The sequence below is a fragment of the Labeo rohita genome, chromosome 8, assembly GCF_022985175.1.
Source record: "Labeo rohita strain BAU-BD-2019 chromosome 8, IGBB_LRoh.1.0, whole genome shotgun sequence".
NCBI lineage: Eukaryota > Metazoa > Chordata > Actinopteri > Cypriniformes > Cyprinidae > Labeo > Labeo rohita.
The window spans coordinates 8,657,101-8,674,249 of NC_066876.1; the positions used below are offsets into that span (position 1 = coordinate 8,657,101).

Genomic DNA, 17,149 nt, shown 5'->3' on the forward strand with positions numbered 1-17,149 from the left:
GGTGGCGCACTGGCACAAAGTGTTCTAAATATTTGCTTTTAAAATCATATTTCTCTTTCATCCCACCTACTCGACACGCCCAGCGTGCCACCCTCGCGTGCCCACCCCCAGCCTTTATTTTGACAGCAACACGTGGCATGTGAGCGGGGAGTGTGCGCATGGTGCTCCATCATCATCATCATCTCTACAGCGTCAACATACTTGGGAAAAGTTAGAAAAAAACTGGGCGGTGTGGGAATTTGGTCACATGGAGCGCTCAGCCTAAAAACTGACGCGTTGAAAGTGTCTCAATCAGGTCTGCATTAGGACGCGGACAGAGTGACTTTGTAAAAGAAGAGCAGAGCAGCAACTTTCTCCGCGCTCACACAGAACGCGTGCGTGCTGTTGACGTCACCCGCGCAGGTGTCACTGAACGCTGAGTTGTGATTACTCCTAACCGCGCGACAACTTTTTACCAGGTACGTACTTGTTTTCCTTAATATTATAACTACATATGTATCGTTACTGGGTTGTATTAATTTAGAAGCGTATCTATATTCTATATTCATATATCTATATTCATCCTGTGCGTTTGGGTACTTCAGGTGAGGCGTGAGAAACATGGCATCAGTTCAGCATCCTTTAGTCGTTCACTGTTCCTGCTGCACTGTGTCACTTTTATTGCATCCGGAGTCTTTACCGAAAAAGCCTGACTGTCCTACTCAGAAATTAGGAAAAACGGAATGTTTCAGCTTGTTTAAATGATGAAATGCATCTAATGTGCTATTTAAATCAACACAACAGCTGTAACACTGTAGCTTAATTTAGAGGAGTAGTGAGCCTATAGACCTCCATCACTCAAAGCCCACTTTTAAGCGTGTTAATTAATTTATTTATTTGTTTTTTCAAAGCACATATTAAGAAATACACAGTGGACCAAAATACTGCACTTTTGGGAGATTAAACTAGACAAACCTAAGAAACAGTAAAAACAGAGGAAGTTCAGACATATTTTGCTTGCACATTGTAGTATCACAAAGACCAAACAGAACAAATGAGACTAGGTGTTTGTCTGATAATGACGTTTTATATATTATTTTGTATTTTTAGGCGATTTTGTTGTGTTGTGTTTATGCAGCGGTTATACTAATCCATTTATTGCCTGTTAATGACTTTTTAAAGTTTTAACCTGAAAATGAAACTTCCAACTTAAACTGTCGAAAATCTTGAATGCTTTGGAGCACACTTAACCCTTGTGCGTCAATATAAAAAAGTTACACATAGGTTCGTAGAGGACAAAAATGTCCATGTCAAAAAAACTCTTAAGTTTCACTTAAGTTTGGTCTTATTTTAAAGAAGACCCTTGGCAGATTATTGTTGAAAGTAAGTTTTAAAAATTGAAACCAAAAGAGTTATAGCGGTTTAAGTTTATGAAAATTATTTGAGATATATATTTTATATAACAATTGGAACTAAAAAATTGATAGAAAATCTAAGTTTTTGAGGTTGATATCTCAAAAAATGAGCCTTTAGTAAGATTTTGTTTGGGTTTTATAGTTAAATGGCCCTGGGATTAAAAATAGCTGTTTTAATGAGTTTCAAAGAGGATATTTTTTTCCAAAAGGTGCTGAGAGGAACCGTTTTTTGTACTTGGTGTAAAATAAATTTATTAAAGGAAATGGGTGAAATATTAAAATTCCAGTAAAAATACACACCTGAGCCAAAAATTATGCAGTTAGCATTAACACAGGAACAATTATCCAAAAAAAAAAAAAAAAAACAAACAAAAAAAAAACTAAACTTAAATGGACAAAAATGTCCATGAGGTTGCACAAGGGTTAAATTTGGTCTCTTTTTATAGAAACACTTCGTAGATTATTTCTAAAGTGAAAATAAAGAAAAAAGTTAAGTTTATTGTTATGAAAAATATACAAAAACACTAGTTTCAAATTTGATATGAAGTGTGTGTGTGTTTTTGCTACATTGTGGGGACCAGATGTCCCCACAAGGATAGTAAAACCTGAAATTTTTGACCGCAGGCCGGTCCCCACAATGTCAAATTTAAGTACAAATTTGAGGTTGATATCGCAAAAAACCCTGAAGCATAAACCTGAAAATGAAATTTCTTAATCTTAATTTTTTACATTTCTCAACTTAAACTCTTGTAAATCTGGAATGCTTTGGAGCACAGACTTTAAATTTGGTCTTATTTTATAGAAACACTTGGTAGATTATTGCTGAAGTGAAAAAATGCCAGATTAAATTTAAAAAAAGTTCTAGAAGTTAATGTATATATTTTCCAAAACATGTTTTACTCTGAAATTAGGAGTCATAAATCTAAACAAGTTGTATTCCAAATTTGAGGTTGATATCACAAAAAAAAAAAAAAAAAAAAAAAACCTGAAGCATAAACCTGAAAATGAAATTTCCAACTTAAACTGTAAATACAACATAAATCTTAAACGTAAATCTTAAATGCTTTTGGAGCACAGAGTATTTGTCTGATTATTGCTGAGGTGAAAAAACTTGTGTAATTAAAAAAAAAAGTTCTAGAAGTTAAGTAAAATCTAATTAAGGTGTGTTACAAATTTGAGGTTGATATCGCAAAAAAATTGGGCTTTTTTTTTTTTTTTAAGAGCACAGTATAAAATGAGTCCACCATGAAATTGGTTTTCCCATTTATTTCCAGTGTGGCCATTTTTGACTATTTCTTTCAGGATGGTTTAACCTTTTTGAATCATGTCCATGATTTATTTATTTTTTGTGTGTCCACATAGCAAGTGCCAAAACCTCTACCAATTTTGTACTGTTCCGATTAAGGAAAAAAGCATAAACCTAGTCAAAAAGTGACCAAAGGGCACCCAAGGGTTAAACATGTTTTTGAAGGTGGAAATCCTAATGGAGAGTGAAGAAAAAAACAAACAAAAAAAAAACAAAAAACTTTTACACTGTAAACATGAGTTCAAAACGTAACCAGATGTTATTCCACATGAAGCTTTAAAATGCATTACATTATTAGAAAATCAAATTTGAACGGGTGAGAGACAAGAATACAGTAGCTAGTGTAATGTACTGTACATTAATAAGAGATTAGTAATCAAAAGTAACTGAATAAGAGTATCAGAGTAACTGGAAACACTTGATTTTGTGTGCTGCTGATGATGCTCAAAAATGTTGTCTAGGTAGGGCAGCTCATTTGGTTTTAAGATGCATACTTCTGCTTGTAGTTGCCTTTAAATAGATTGTGATTCATAAGTGTGTTTGTTTTTGCACAGTTGTTTTTGATATTTTAGAGGATTTCAGTGGAGTTTTATGCGTGCTGGTTGGGGTTTTGCCCCAGGACAGTCTGGAATGTTTTGGATTCAGCTATGCAGAATAATGTGAGAAGTTACAGATTAAAGCATCAACACTGTCCAAACCCACATGGCCAGCCTCAAAAATGAATTTATGTCTGACTAAGTTGCATTAAAAATCACTAGTTTCTACCAGTTGCTCCTGTATTATTACTCTCTGCAAGTTTAAAGTGAGCAGAATGCAGTTTTGAGGCTGGGCACTGAATGTGATTGATGACTGAGCAGTACTTTTGAATCGATGAGAAAAAGCCAGACGTGTTTCTGTGCTCACGTGTCTATGCATTGACCAAACCCATTGAGAGAGCTTTTGTACCTCTCTATTGTCTCCACCTGTGCAATTCTTCTCATTTTGAGCTTCTCCCTCACTATTACTCTGCTTTACTCAACTTTCATCAGGTTAAAACATGCATTATTTTCAGTCATGTTTTTTTTTAACTTTTTTTTTTTTGTTTTATTTTGGCGTTAACAGAAGCAGAGTTATTGTTAACTAAAACTATTAAAAAATTAGTGATGAAAATTATCAGCCAAAAATTGTTTTTTTGGCCAAAGGAGAAAAACATCAGAGAATATATGGCGTGCTGCACCGCCCAGCACTGTTCACTCATCCTTTAGCCATCGTCACTGCGCTGTTTGACACTCCGCTCAATATTCCACTCTATGAATGAGTGTTCCATTGATATAAAATATAGTGTATATTAATAATACACAATATTTTATAATATTGTATGTTCTCTCAAATTTTATTGTTTTACTTTCAGTAAAAGTGTGGTTATTTTATTGGCTTGTATTTTTAAAATGCAGTATCATTTAAATTATTGAACCAACTTAAAAGGATTAAAATCTTACAAAATTATTTATTTTAATTATTTAAAAGCATTTTCGGTTTCGGTTTTCAGCCAATTGCATCCAGAATTTTCGGTTCCGACCCAGAATTTTAAGTTTTAGTGCATCCCTGAATAAAAAGATTTTGTTTTGAAATAAAGATTTTTTTTGTTGTTAAAGTAAAGCTAAAATAATTCAATAATTCGAAAAAGCTAAATGAAGATAACAGTTAGATTAAATAAATAATTATAATTAGAAATTGAACAGTAATAAGTTTAATAAAGCACTAAAATTGGAAATGTATAAAAATTTAATCGGAAACATTAAATAGTAATTAAACATTAATAGTAATATTTTTGTAAAAACTAATAAAAATGCAAAAGCACATAAAAATGAAAATATCAGAAATATAAAATATAATTCAAAATATAAGAGTATATCAATAATACTGACATAACACTGTCAATGGTGTGAAATTAAAATAAAAATAACAGTACAGAGTAAACATAAGTACATTGAAAAGTTGGCGTAGACAGTTTTCACTCAAATTGAAATTAAATGTAAAATTTTAAAAAACGAAATGAGTATTTTCTTGTAAAAAGTACTTCAGTAATATTTGCTTTATTTGCAGCTTCAAAACATAATTGTTTACAGTGTTGAGATTTAAAAAATAACAACCAAGAGGACTTATTTACAAATAATATTAATTATAATATTATTATTATTATTATTATTATTATTATTATTATATACAATAAATTTGGTGGGCCAGTCTTAAGGTCCAGAATTCTTGTGCAAAATTTCCACACATTAAAAACTAAATGCGATGTTGTGTCACATTTTCACACCGCTCGAAACTTTCATTAAACTGTATTATGCATGCCAGGCCAGTAGATGGAAAAATACTGTGCAAATGCGTAATACGCATGCGCACTACATTACCATTTACGCAAGTTCACGGTTTTGTGGTTTACACGGAGGACGATAACGATTGTTTTAAAAAATCTGCACTTTAAAACCCATTTTCAAAGTGTGAAAACCAAAAGTGGCCACCAAAATGCCACCATTCTGTAAATGAATAGCCGAAACGCATAAACTTTTTCCATCTTTAGTTAAAAAACAGTGTCGTGTAAACAACTCCTGAAACAACTCCTCTGAGAACGAAGCATTCTTGCTCTCTCTATTCAGATATACCCAGAGTGCTAATAGGCCGTGGAAGACATAACATCCACAAACATGTCTTCTAATTGCACATGTCTCTGGACTAAAACCCTGTCAGCTGTACAATAAATCAGCCACATACAGAGACCACCATGGCAAGTACCAGTACCGTTTATGGTTTTGATAGTCAACCGAACCACAAAATAACATCCCATACAAACTAACAGTTCCATACAGTTCCATATTCTGATGGTCATTTCATAGCAGGCACCAAGATTAACTTCTTTTTTTTTTTCTTTAGAAACCACAGTTTTTGGATGCTTTCAGCATATGCAAAGTCTCTTTGGTTTAGCAAGAATTTGCACCACATGCTCAAATACACAGGAAACTGCCTGTTCTGATATGATCTGCTGTCAGCTGCTGATGATGAAAGAGACTGAGTGTCTCTTTCAATTCATAATTGCGTGCATGTATCTTTTTTTTTTTATCTGCAGAAAAGCTTCTCATGCAAAAGAATCCACAGGAGGTGCACAGACACGAATTTGTTTTGGTTCAGAAGGCGAATAATCCGGATTGTACAAAAGTGTGTTCACACATGCGTATCATGCTTGCAAAGAATTTAGCAGCTGTAGGACTTGTATTAAGTAGCAAATGTAAAAATATACAGCAGCATCTACTCCATCTACTTTCAGTTTAAACAAACAGGTCAAACAAGGTAAATGTTTGATGTTTAGGTTCTCACCGACTGAACGAAGTCGCAAGTGCGTTGAACTTCCGAAAGCATTTTTGCTTAAGTGTGACTGCATGTTTAATGAGGGTTATTTACATAATACACGCCCCAAACATCTCCATACATGGGAAACAAATAGTGTCACGCTGCAAAAAGATACACTCTCTGACTGAGGATGATGGAGAGTGCTTGTGTTTTTCATTTCTAGTACTTTTTCTAGTACTTTCTAGTTGTTTGTGCGAGCAATGTGATATCATGTTGCTGGATTTCTGTCTCTTACCACATTTCCTGTGTGCTGTCTCTCTGTTTTGTAGCAGTTGAGGGCTGTCTGTGTTCTTATTTGAAGGCAGCGAAGAGGATAATATGGTAGTTGTAATGATGGCGTATGTCTGTCTGCACCACAGGTTCTCTGTTCAGGGCAAAATCTACCCCGTGTTTTCTGTGCTGTAATTGAGGCCTGAAACCTATGCTCGATTGCAGCTGTACTTGTTACCAAAAACTGGGTCTTCTCTAACCACTTCCTTTGCAATAAGTCACGACAGAGTATAACCACTGCTCATCGTTGCATCGAGTCAGTTCTGTATTCGTCGTTGCTATTGAGTCAGTTCTGAATTCATGGCTGTGTCTGCCAATATAGAAAAGTGCAATGCTGTTTTTGTGAAAGGGGAAGCCTGCACACCGGGTCTGGATTGAGACTTCATCTGTGTGGTGGTGAGTTGGTGTAGACGCTATTGCTATTTAAGAGGTTTTGGTTCATAGCCATGTGTAATAAACTTTAGATTTTGCTTTTAATTTTAATGTAATTGCAATTTAATGTAATTTGATTTAAATTTAGGTTTAATCATTTAATTAACTTGATGTAATAACGTTTTTTATTTGATTTAAATGTAATTTTGAATTTAATTGAATAAATCTTTAATTTGATATAAATGTAACTTTTGATGTAACTTAATATTTTAATTAAAATGATTAATAATAAATAATTTAAATTAATTTAATAATTGGATTTAAATTTAATTGTAAATTTAAATCAGTATAATCTTTCATTTGATTTGACATTAAAATTAAATGTAATTTAATTTATTAATTAGATTTAAATATAATTTTTAATTTAAATCAATGTAATTATTTTGTATTTAATTTAACATTAAATATAACTTACATGTAATTTAATTTATAAATTTGACTTGATTTAAATTCTATTTAAATTTTAGTGTAATTTGATTTTTAGTTTTATTTAAATAATAATTTATTTAATTAAATTAATTTAGCTTAATTTAATTAAATGTGACTTGCTCTATTTTTAATGTACTGTAACCGGATTTTAATATAATTTTATGTAATTTAATTAAATTTTTTTTTTTTTTACATTTAATTTTAAATCTGAATTTTAGTGTAATTTATTTTTTTTTAATTTAATTATAGCACTTAATTTAGCTTAATGTAATTTAATTTACATTGTTACCTATTTTTTTTTTTATTTTATGTACTGTGAGTTTTAATATCATTTAATTTATTAATTAATGTGATTTTTAAATTTATTTTAATATAACTTGTTTTTTTATTTCAATTTAATTTTAAATTTTTAATGTAATTTAATTTTTATGTAAACATAACATTTAATTTGACTTAATGTAATTTCATTAATGTAACATGCTCTAATTTTTAATGTACTGTCATTTTAGTGTAATTTAATTTATTACTTGGATTTGATTTTAATTTTAAATGTAAATTTTTGTGTAATTTAATTTTTAATTTTATTGAATTATAGCATTTAATCTATCTTAATGTAATTTAATTTAATATTATTTTATTTGTAATGTACTGCAACTGAGATTTTATATAATTGAATGTAATTTAATTTATTAATTTGATCTAAATTGATTTTAATTTAACTTGTTTTAATTTGATTTCAATTTTAGTCAAATCTAAGTTATTTTAATTATAGCATTTAATTTAGCTTAATGTAATTTAGTTAATATCAGTTAATTAAATGAATGAATTTAATAATTTGCGCTTATGTAACTTGCTTTTTTTATTGTAAGTGAATTTTAATATAATTTCATTGATTTTGCATTTCATTTGAGTATAAATTTAACTTGATTTAACTAATTTTTTAATGAGAAAATTGTAATTAATTCAAAATTAAAATTAATTAATACATTAATTTTATTTAAATTAATTTTTTAAACAAAACATTCAGTATCATTTTATGCATATAAGGAAAATTTTGCTGTGGTGTGATATTTGAGAATAATCTCAATTTGCTAGTATTGGTACAAACAGAAATATTGCTGAAATGCTATCGTGACAGTCCAACATTATTCTATGGCTTGTAAACCAAAAGACCACCATAGGAGCCTATTAACTAATAATGTTCCTTGTCATTTTTTTTTTTTTATTGTAAGCTTGTTGTGACTTTGTGGCCCGTGGATAAGAACATATACTTGTCAGAACGCAGAGCTTGTGAAAACCTCCTGCTCCTGAGTCATGATCATAATATCTTGTTCTGTTTCTATGACAGCCAAACACATCGAACATAACAGCAAAGGAGTGAACTTCTTTACGTAACTCGCGTCATAAAGATATAAATATCCAATATCGAAAACTCACGGTAATTAGCCACCACTGGAATGCAGAATCGTAATGATTCATTCGGTGAAATTTTGAAATACCAACACACCATCCATTGTTGAGACTGAGCTCACGTCTTCCATTGTTCGTCTCCACCCAACGCCCTTTTGCGTTCTTTTCTTCTCGCTGTGTCTTGTGTGATGTTCTTCATCAGTAATGGGATGGCAGGTATCAGCGTTGACTCACTCTCACTGAATGTAATAAGAATGTGAGGAATGTTTTATTCTGGCGTGTTTTAACCAGAATGGGGAGGTGTTGTGTTGCTGTGGCGTGAATGTGGTGCTCTACTGACTGGGTGTGTGTTGGGCAGGTGTGACAGTGTTAAGCTCACTCATGGGAGTGGATCATGGGAGAAAAAGCACAGCATGTTCGGTAGGTTTGGGGTGTGCGGCTACGCTATAGACTCAGTGTATTGATTTACTACTCTACGGCTCATACTTTGAATCCTTTTAATTGTAATACTTGATTTAAACACGGATCACACCCTGGTCACATTGTTTGTAGCTGAGATGCTGGCAGTGACAAGGTCATGAACTGAAATGCGGTGTAACTTCAGTTGGATAAAGTTAGATTTTTTTTTTTTTTTTTTGGTCGTTTTTTTGAGTGTGACTTTGTCACATTTAAGTATGTGGTGATGGGAGGGGAATGTGTAGTTTCAGCTGTCAAAACCATTTTTCAGTTCTTCACTTCCATAGCAAGAGTTAATGTTAGTGAGCACTCCTTTGTTATGTTAAGTTTAAATAATGGCTTGTAGTTGAAAAGAAATGAAAGTTTTTGAGGAAAACATTCCAGGATTTTTCTCCATATAGTGGACTTCAATGGGGATCAGTGGGTTGAAGGTCCAAATTGCAGTTTCAAAGCAGCTTCAAAGATCTCTACACGATCCCAGCTGAGGAATAAGGGTCTTATCTAGCAAAACAATGTCATTTTTTTTTTTTTTTTTTTTTTTTTTTTTAAAAGACACTTTTATATACTTTTTAACCACAAATGCTCATCTTGCTCTAACTGGACTTCTCACATTACGCAATCACGTTGGAAAGGTCAAGCATTTACAAAGCGAACGTGTACTGTATGAAAAAATATGATATTTAGGCAAAATAAGAAAAATATACACATCTCCATTCTGTTCAAAAGTTTTCACCCCCGGCTCTTAATGCATTGTGTGGAGCATCAGTGAGCATTTGAACCTTCTGTAATAGTTGCATATGAGTCCCTCAGTTGTTCTCAGTGTGAAAAGATGGATCTCAAAATCATGCAGTCATTGTTGGAAAGGGTTCAAATAAACAAAAATGCCGGAAAACCAAAGAATTTGAGGGACCTGAAGGATTTTTCTGAAGAAACAAGGGACTTATGAACAGCTATCACTAAACAAAAAAACACAACTGTGAATCATTCAGGTAACAACACAGTATCAAGAATTAAGTGTATGTAAACTTTTGAACAGGGTCATTTTTATAAATTCAACACTTATTTTCTCTCTATATATATACATCTATATGTAAACACCTTTTATGTGAAATATCTTATTCAGGTCAGTGCTAAATAAACAGTAACGTACATTTTGTATAATCTGTCATATTTTGGTAAAAGTATTAACATTTTTAATGATTCTGAAAGGGGGATGCAAACTTTTGACCTGAACTGTATGGAGAAAAATCATGGAATGTTTTGCTCAAAAACCTTCATTTCTTTTTGACTTAAGAAAGAAACACACAAACATTTTGGATGACATAGGGGTGAGTAAATTATCGAGAAATTTTTATTCAGAAGTGAGCTAATCCTTTAATTCTATAACTTAAATGAACCGACTAGTATAATAGTTAGAGTCAGGTGTGAACATGGGTGAAATGAATGTGTGTGTGTGTGTGTGTGTGCGTGCATCAAATTTAAATCCTCTGTACTTCAGAAAGACTGATATGTGGAAAGATCCTGGCTATTCTAGAGCTGTTGGATGACTTTGAGGTGGGTGTGTGTGTGTGTATGGTAATATTCCAGGCCACATCTGCTGTTATGATCGTGTCATGTAGTAATGTTGTACCGGAAATCTTCATTCACATCTTCCACCAGATTTGTTTAGATGTAATCCAAAACAACAGCAGTAAAATGAGGGCAAAGTATAGCAATATATTAGCAATATATCCTCACACAGGCACACGAATACCCACCGAAAACATTTGCTTCATTCAAAACTGTTACATAACTGCTTCCGATATAGTAACTTTCCCACAGATCTGAATACTGGAATTGGCGTCTTTTCTCGTTACTCTTGGAGAACGGCTTTTTAGCTGTCACTCAAAGTGTCAGCTCAGTAAAAATAAAATAATTATTCAGCTTTATTAAACCTTTCACAATTTTTCTTGACTAAATGCCAGAAACCTTAGGGTAAATATGGGCGGAATACACAACATTCACCTTGGCTAAACTCAACACTTATTTAACATACTTGTTTAAACAGGATGCTCATAGTGTGTTTTGATTTGGGAAAGTTTTTTGATAATAACACTTTTTGAAAAACAGGAGATGATTGTTCAGTTTGAGCCTGAAATGCATTCTGATTTCTATAGGCCATTAAGGTGTTTAAGTGGTTACCGGAGCAGTAATAATTACACAATCAGACGTCCTGACATTTCTCAAAGCACTGGATGTGATGCTTGCAAGTGAACATCTAGGGTTCATTTCAGTTTCAGTATCCTCATTTGCATGCTATTTCAGTCAGAGCGCTTCCTGGCTGACCCGACTGTCTGGTCACTCAGTTTTTACTCTGAAGCAAGTAGAATGGGCTTTCTGTAAGCATTTCGGAATATCATGAAAAGAATGATTAATGCCAGAGTTGGAAAGAATTTAAAGGCTTGATAAGGTTTACAAATGGGAGTAGATCTGTAAAATGAGCTAAAATATTGTCTAGCTGGATGGATCTCACAGAATTTATCAAGAACATGTTAGAGTCATATTTCATCCCAAAATTTAGAGAGGAAAAAGAAAAAATAGTAATTTGCATGAAGATTATTATGCACAGTTGCATTTTTTTCATGACATTTATGGAAAATGAGCAATATTTTGCATCTGGTTCTCATTTATGCAGTGCAATGCACTTTAAAGGAGAAGTCCACTTCTAGAACAACAATTTACAAATTATTTACTCACCCCCTGGTCATTCAAGATGTTCTTGTCCTCAGTCGTGAAGAAATTAGGGTTTCTGAGGAAAGCATTTCAGGATTTTTCTCCATATAATGGACCAATTTTGTACTTCCAAAATGTAGTTTAAATGAAGCTTCAAAGGGCTCTAAACGATCCCAGCCAAGGAAGAAGGGTCTTATCTAGCAAAACAATCTGTCATAATTATTATTTTTTTGTTTCCTTTTTGGAAAATAAAAAATTGTATACTTTTAAGCACTAAAGCTCGTGTAGCACAGGCTCTGGGATGCACGTTCACGACGCTACGCACTATTGAATCACGTCGAAAGGTCACGTGGAACTACAGATCCAGTGTTTACAAAATGAACGTGCAAGGACTAAGGAAAGTAAGTCAAACGCTGTTTACAGACAAAAAGGTATAATGATGTCGGACGATTCTGAAGTTGTAGGAGAAAATAACATGGAGTTTTTCGCCATTCTCTACCTTTTTGAGCCGGAGTACACAGACGATGAATTTCTTTTTTTTTTTAAGAAAATAACCGATCGTTACGCTAGAAAAGACCCTTTTTCCTCGGATCATTTAGAGCCCTTTGAAACTGCATTTTGAAAGTTAAAACTCAAACTTACTTTGTAATGATAGGTGCTAAAATCTTATGTTTGGCATGTCAGGTTTCACTGGCTCTTTAGCCTTTTCTCAGAAATCCTCTGACCTTCTCAAGTTCAAACCGAGTGCCAATGTACCGTACAAAAAAGGCAGCTTTATGCGTTCTCTCTTTCACAGACACCAACACCCCCTCACTTGGATGTGAAACGTTTTTTTTTGACAACCTCTCAACCCAATTCCTGCTCAGAATATTTTGGGCTGTAAGTGTAAAAAGGTTGTTTTCCTCATGATGTAGCTCACAGTCCAGACCTAGAGACAATGGTTGATAGTTGGAGCTTGAGAATGATTTTGATTTGAGGATGCACTAAAATTACAATCATTACAATTTAGGTCAAAATACCTTTAAACTGTGCGATGAATGACTAAATGGATTGGAACTATAAGGAGGAAAGGAGGAAATGTCTGGTCCTCACTATTATGCTACTATTAATCATTAGGTAGGTCTTACATACTACCTTGAAGTATTGAAAGCATTTTCATGTGAATTTTAAGTTTGTTTCCATACATATCTACGTACTTATATTGACTTTTTGCACTGACTGCACCAAACTTTGTATTTATTATTATTATCATTGTTTTTTCCCCAGAATCATGCAGCTCTAGTTTTGGTTTTCATTTTAAATTCTATAATTGGTCTGGAACTTATTTTAGTGCATCACTTTTCTAAAGCCGTGACGCATTCACATCAACACCACCCATTCCATTTAGATCCTGGATTACTGGCCTTTCATCTCAAACTAGTTCCTGTAATAGTTTGCATGCCATTCCTCAGTTCTGAGGTATTTAGATTTATTCTTGTAATATCATAACATTATGCCTCATTGTAAATCAAAATGTCATGAGACTGGTCATTATGAGTAGTCATGCAAGATGAGGGTCAGTTTAAACCAGTAATACCAGTCCCTGGCAGTCCTTAGCTGTGAGCTGTGTCATGGACTGATGCGTGTTGTTAGCAGACAGTTTCCTTTCACTTTGTTAATAAGAACAGCAAGAGGATCAGCTTATCCAGTGTTACTATGCAAGTTAGCATTACACAGCACAGCAGTTACTATGTGTCTAAATGTGCATAGCTGGTTCACTGGTTTGCCAGCTTTCCGTTCTCGCATCTCCTTAAGTTTCCTCTCGCTGAAGCAAAAGGAACTTGAGCTAATGGTCTTTTGGCAAACGGCAACAAATGTCAACATGGAAACATGGACTCTCCTAAACCTGCCTTTTATTTTTGAGACGCAAATACTTTCACTTTCCCAGTCAGCCGAACAATGTCTATTTTTGTCTTGCAAAGCTGCCCTCCCTGCCTTTCCTTCCCTTCATTACGGAATATTTCAATTACTGAGAAAGGTTCAAAACCATGTCCAAACTCTTGATTGTTTATTTTGAATTGGACAAGTGCTAAAAATGAAAATAGCTGTCTTGTCCAGTACAGGTTTTCTTGGTATTTGTCAGATCATTTTCCTGTTTAATACTGTGAAGCTGCTTTAAAACGACCTCTATTGCATAAATTGCTTTAGAAAATAAAGGTGATGACCAACCTTTGTGCACTTAATTGTATGTTTGTTTGTTTGTTTTTCTTTTTTGGTTCAACTTTCACTACGGTTCATAAGTTTGTGATCTGTTTTTGTGTGTGTGTGTGTGTGTGTGTGTTTGAAAGGAGGCTCAAAATGCAGTATAAACAGTAATAATATTAAATATTATTACATAAACTTTTCTCTTTTAATATATTTTAAAATGTAATTTATTCTTATGATGCAAATCTGAATTTTCTGCACCATTGTTCCAATCTTCAGTGTCACATAATCCTTCAGAAATCATGCTAATATGCTGATTTGCTGCTCAAAATAAATAAATAAATAAATAAAACCCAAAATTTATAAAATTACTTTAATGAAGAAATAATAATATTCATAATAATAATAATATTGTTGTGTTGTTGTTGTATTAATTTTTATTCTATATACTGCCTGATAGTATATTCTATATACTGATACTACTGCCTAATTTTTTTGGAAACATTTAAAATAAAAATCTCATTATAAGTGTCTTTATCGTCACTCAATTTAATGCATTCTTGCAGAATAAAACTTTACTTTTTTAAAAAAAAAAATGCTTTTGAAAGACTGAAAGTGCAATAAAACAGTAATATTGTTAACTGTATTACATTAAAAGACTGTTTTTTTCTTTTAATATATTTTAAAATGTAATTTGTTCTTGTGACATTAAAGTTGAATTTAACCCCAAAAATATATATTTGCCCCAATAATTATATTTAATTTATTATTTATATATATGTTAATTATATATTTTATATATTTATTATATATTTATTATCAGTGTTAAAATAGTTGTGCTGCCTTTTTTGCAGTAAAAACAGTAATATTGTTAAATATTATTACATTAGTAAAAACTATGTGTTTTGTATGTTATGTTGTTGTGAATATATAATTAAATATATAATTTATAATATAAGTGGTTGTGCTGCTTAATTATAAATAAACATCTCATTATAAATGCTATCACTTTTAATTAATTTAATGCATTCATTACTGGATTTAATTATGTAAAAGTGTATATTTTTCATATGCGTATTTGTGTTCACCACTTGAGTTTGTAAATTGATATTGTTCAGTTAAAAAGTGACGTATAGCGTAACAGAATAAAGCTGCGTTCACACTAGCAGTGCCAGGGGCTGGCGACGAGGTTGCTAGTGGGCGTTCTCACTGCTGGTCGCCTTGACAGCGAATCAGGTTTCTTGCCGCTAAATTCAAACATTTTGGAGGCAAAAGACTAAATATAATATAAATATAAATTAAATCTGTACATACAAACAAAAAACGAATGAGAAGCAGAGCCTATATTTTTCCATTGATCACATGAGCTCTACCGTTTTCTTTCCTGTTGGCTGTCGCTCCCGAAAGTCGCTCTTCATTTGCATAAAGTTAAGGGATTCTGAACTTTGTCGCGTCACTGGACACGCCCCATCCGGTCGCCAACGGTTGCTGTAGCTCGCTGTCGCTCTTGTTGACGGAAATCGGCAGTTCTCCATTGAAATGAATGGGATCGTGTCGCTTTGTCGCTCCTGTCGCTTGTAGTGTGAACGGGGCTTAAGATTCGAAATTCCTCACAACTCCTTCAGGCGATTGTGAGCCGACTCTTTTTTTCTCTTTTTGTTGATAGACAATAACTTTATTTATCATGCAATGATAGTTTGTGTTTGATAGGTGAAGAAAAGGCATAATAGGAGCACTTTAAACAAGGCACTCAATGGCATGGACTCCAATTTCTTATTGCTTAAATACCATATTCAGATCAGTTCTGCAAAATTTCTCCCTACAATCAGAGACACAGAACACAGAATTGCAGTGATTCTGTGTGAAGCATGTAACGTTGTGTTGGGCTGATGCAAATGAGAGCAGCCGGGATCCTCGCTAACATGTTGGATTAATTGAGGTTCTGAGGGGAGGGAAATGTAGCCGCCGCCTCCTCTGTGATTATATAAAAAGCTCAACAACAGCGCAGAGCAGCCTGTCTCTCTAGAGGCCGCAGTAATTAAGAGAGATCCTCCCGAACAGAGGCATCGTTAAGGCTGCTAATTGCCTGGAGAGCTAATGATGGGGTAGATTTGCATTCCCCCGGACCAAACTCTCCAAGAATGCAGCGACATCCGTAGCCTCAACTGGGTCACGCTGGGCAGGGGAGACTGTGCATGCGAGCGTGCGGGTTTATGTTTATCCCGTGTGTGGAGCCAATTTCAGGCTTTCACACACTTTCTCCTGTTGATATTAAGTTCAGGACAGCATGACACAGACGCTGACCTATCTCCAGTGTTTACATGGCCAGATTCTTTAAATTCTTTCTTTAATTACATCATTATCAGGGGTGTATGAGCCATGTGGTCCTTTCAAAACACAGTTGGTACTGTAAATGTGTAATAAGGCTGGGCAGTATGACACTATATGCTGTGTGAATGGTGTCAGCTGGTAGAGATTATGCTAAGATGTTTGTGTTTCACGAGATGTATTTCAGTAGATATTTATGCTATTGTTAGGCATGAATGCTGTACATGTAAGAGTGAGTAAGGTGTGTTTCAAATATTTTAGAAAGTAGTTGTCTTTTAGATTGTGACAAAATAAGGATATTATTATTGTGGCCGATAAGATATTTTAATGGCTGATATTATAATTCTTATTTAATTTAATGTAAATGAAAAACGAAAATTTGTTTAAATACAGGTTAATTTAATTTACAGTATGAAAATGAATATTCATATGAAATTATATACTATTTTATCTAATTAAAAAAATCTAAAATTAGTTTAAATAAAATCATTGTAGGCATAACATTATAATGTACAGTATGAAAAATGGTTCATTCATTTTAAAATACTGTTTTGTCTGAATAAATTTTCAAATAAACAAATTATTAAATACAAGTTAATTTAGGCAAAACATAATAACAGTATGAAAAATTTCTAATCATATTAAATGTTAATACTATTTTGTCTAATTTTAAAATAAAAACTGAAATGAATATACAGTGTAATGTACAGTATGAAAAATGAATTAATATTAAAGTTTATCATATTAAATCACATAAAATAAATGTAAAATGAACTAAAATTAGTTTAAATAGAAGTAAATTTAGGCAAAAAAAGTATGAATAATTAATATTCATATT

General features: G+C 32.9%; 1 protein-coding gene across 2 annotated transcripts in view; it reads left to right on the forward strand.

Annotated features, from left to right (window-relative positions):
* The first annotated feature begins 132 nt into the window (after positions 1–132).
* pdlim2 (PDZ and LIM domain 2 (mystique)) overlaps positions 133–17,149 on the forward strand; it is an 82,592-nt gene continuing 65,575 nt past the window's right edge. The window contains exon 1 of one of the 2 annotated variants that reach the window (XM_051117013.1): positions 133–458. The gene's annotated coding sequence lies outside the window, so the exon portion shown is untranslated. Of the gene's footprint in view, positions 459–6,600; positions 6,757–17,149 lie in introns of those variants that run through there. The other variant, XM_051117014.1, reaches the window with a different exon arrangement.